The sequence below is a fragment of the Rhipicephalus microplus genome, unplaced genomic scaffold (assembly GCF_043290135.1).
Source record: "Rhipicephalus microplus isolate Deutch F79 unplaced genomic scaffold, USDA_Rmic scaffold_22, whole genome shotgun sequence".
Classification (NCBI taxonomy): Eukaryota; Metazoa; Arthropoda; class Arachnida; order Ixodida; family Ixodidae; genus Rhipicephalus; species Rhipicephalus microplus.
Genome location: NW_027464595.1, coordinates 8,527,736 through 8,531,303, shown reverse-complemented (window position 1 = coordinate 8,531,303; position 3,568 = coordinate 8,527,736).

Below are 3,568 nucleotides of genomic sequence, written 5' to 3'. Positions count from 1 at the left end.
TTTTGTCTCGTTTTGAATGAGTTTTCTACAATACCATTTTTTTGTATAATGCGCGTATTATTACTTTTTACTGACATGATATACAAGTAGATATCGGTGCACAAGTAAGGTGCCGGCTACGCCTTAGCCCTTGAGCAAATGTTGAGTATCCTTCACCTCTAGACCGGTCCTCAGTCTGTAGGGCGCGCTTCGAAAGTTACCTCTCTGGGAAGCCCTTAACGTTAAGAATAACACTCACGCCATGGTTAGGAACTGCGGTTTCTTTAGCATGGTGCTGCAAAACGGACGTACAACAATGCGGACTTATACATAAAAATGACGAAGTCTTGAAAAAAAAACTACCGGCCATTCAATTATAGAGGAAGGTAAGTGGCCATTTTGCCACGCACGTCCACTTCTACGTTATCCGCAAATTCCATACCTTTAGTGAAATTCCTACTTAGTATCTTTCGAAACGAACGTGTCCATAGTGTCCGAACCATGTCGAAACCGTTGGTGCAGTTACTGCCTCTTCACCAGTGAGAAATGCACACAGAAGAGAGGGACCTCCTGCGCAGGATAAAGCGAAAAAAAACTGCAGGTGCTGAGAGATTCAGTGGTTCAATGACAAACTAATTTGCTACCAAAATAAATGCTGTACTGTTCCTCTATCTTTGACATCTCGCTGTTGCACATTTTAGAAAGCAGAATCCCGGCATCAGCGCATCACATCACCTCAATTGAATGCTCGGCAATAGACGAACGTGCGGGCGCTGCTCAAAGTAATTAATGCACCCGCAGCATATCCCGGATAATGTGTCTACTAGATCTCTAGGCAACAATGGACGCCGTGACTCGCCCAACGCTTCCTCATCGACCGTTGCCGCTGCTTCGAACGAATAGTCGTCCGGGTATTCTGATTCCATGCTCCACTCACTTTATTCCATTTTTTTGTTTTAATATCAAGAACTATCTCAGGGCATTTCTACGTACGAGCTACAACTATCTCTGGAGGTTGCGTATGTGCGTGTTAAAAAGAAAGAAGAACGGAATTGTCACTCGACAAAGCAGCCAAGCAAGCAGAAACGAAATTACCGCATTCTTTGGGCCCCACGTCGGCCTACCAAAGGAGTGCACGCAGTAAACTTGTGCATTCTTTTCCCAGAAACCACTTTTGCTGCGCCATTTTTTTTGCCGCGTTCTCTAACACTAGCGTTTTGTAGAGTTGCCCAAAGGTGTATATAAAAGAGGTGACTGCCAGCCATGCTTCCTGTACCAATTTTTGGCCACCGCAATCATTTCACCATTCGTGAAGTTTGCATGTGGCTGCGGCGAACTTCAAAGCATTCTCTTTTATCTCGTCCGTCTAGAGGTCGTAGTTTTGACATTGTGTGTGTACTGTGCTTGAAATCTAAGACTGAGCCGCATGTTGCGAATGGTGCATGTGTGTAGGTATACGCGCTTATAAGGATTCTACTATAAGATTTATTTTGGAAATGCACGAAGAACGTGAAAAAAAAAGCGCAACCTTGCCCAAATGTTGCAGCGGAAGGTTGTTGCGGCGATTCCTTGGAAAGATTTTGCGGAGTTACAGGCGGGCACAACAAAAACCGTTCAAGATCGATTTCATTGCTTGTCCATCGTAATGATTCAGTGATTATGGTAATCGGCTGCTGGCCCGTCGGTCGCGTTTTCGATCCCAGTCACGGCAGTCGCATCTTGATGGAGACGAAATGGCAGAGGCCTGTGTACTGCGCGGTGTCAGTGCAGGATAAAGAACACCAGATGGTCAAACTTTATGTAGCCCTCCACTACGGTGCCTCCGATAATCTTATCGTGGTTTTAGGACGTGAAACCTCAGATGTTGTAATATTTATTAAGCTTCTTTTACTTGGCCCGGTAGGTAAGATTATTGAAGCTCATTATGAACTTGATGCCGCTTATTGTGCATTCTGTGCGCAATCATACGACACAAACTATTAACGCACACTTTGATAGGCATTGGGAGGCTCTCAGAATGTCAATATCTGCTGAAAGTAGTAGACAGCGACGTACAGCTAATTTCTGCCTCTACGACTTCCATCATTACAAGCATTTGCAATACGCAACAATACATTGAGAATGGCTTAGTTTTAAGGCGAATGCGCGGTTACAAAAGCCATCAAGACAGCACTCTGAAATATCACTGAAGAACCCTTCCAGTATCACATATAACAAATGCGTAAGCTCACACAACTTTCTCGCCAAAAAAACTTCAAAGACTCTTGAAATTCGCGATCAAGAGTTGAACAGGATACTCTAAGCGGGTCCCTTGCACCGTCTTTACAATCACTAGCCAAGCTTAGGAATTTATCCCGATGCACGCCAAAAATGAACCGAAAATTCACAGCATACACATGGAGCTTCGGAGGGTTTCATCGGCAAACCATAAGTCCTCCTCTGGCCGCGTCCATCCATCATCTGTCTGTCTGTCTTACTGTCTGTCTGTCTGTATGCCCGCCCGCCCGCCCGCTTGTTTGTCCGTCCGTCCGTCCGTCCGTTCATTCGACACACGAACGGATGGAAGCACGAACAGACGCATGGTTGTACGCATGGATAGACTTACAGATGGACGCGCAGACGAATGAACAGACGGAAGCATGAATGGAGGCATGAGTGGACAGACAGGTGGACGCATGAACAGACGGACAGACGGGCGCGCGAACGAACGAACGCATGGACGGACGAAAGCAACTGATGGACTGACTGACGCTTCACCCCACTCATCAACATTTACTCCGTGGATATGCTGTGAGGTGGTTTCTACATACAGGCATGCATATAGGTGACGACAGACCCACGCTATAAGGAGCTTCGCCCCTAATATCTTCAAATGAGGATTCCAGTTAAAAAAGTGTAAGGTTTACACACTAAAGGAAAGTGCGGAAAAGAATAAACATAGTTCTTTACTGATAGAGTCCATCGATACAGTTTGAGTTTACACTAATAACCTCGCAATGTCTGCGAGGTGACTATACAAACCAGTATTGCGTACACTCATAGCTGTGCATTCGCTTAGAAGTTGAAATAAAAGTGAGAGGTTTTACATTTTGCAGAGAAGTCAGTATTTAGATAAAAAAAGGAAAGGAAATAGTGAAAATGCAATAAAAACACTAAATACTAACTCGTTATACATATATTTATCGCATACAATTTAAGAATTAAACCTCAAAGCATTGGTAACATACCATTTTTTAGAATTCTATATCTTTTATTAGGTAGTTATCTGTTTTATCAAGATTCGGAACACCCTGATCACTCCGAAGTGCAGAAAGCTCAATATTTTCTAAATTGTAAATGCAGGTAATATTCGAATAGTTAGTGTGAACCAATGCTGAGGTATAATTTCAATGATTAGGCCACATAGTAGTATTAGTATGTGCAAGTGAGCCAATCTGTATGAGCCTCCTATAGGAATAATCTAGTGCTCATGAGCGCAGCTCCAGACCTTAAAATATTGCTCTGTTGCAACATCAGACAGATTCAGCAAGGTTGAGACACGATTCAGCAAGGTTGATTTACACATTGAAATCAGCACAACGTTACAAGG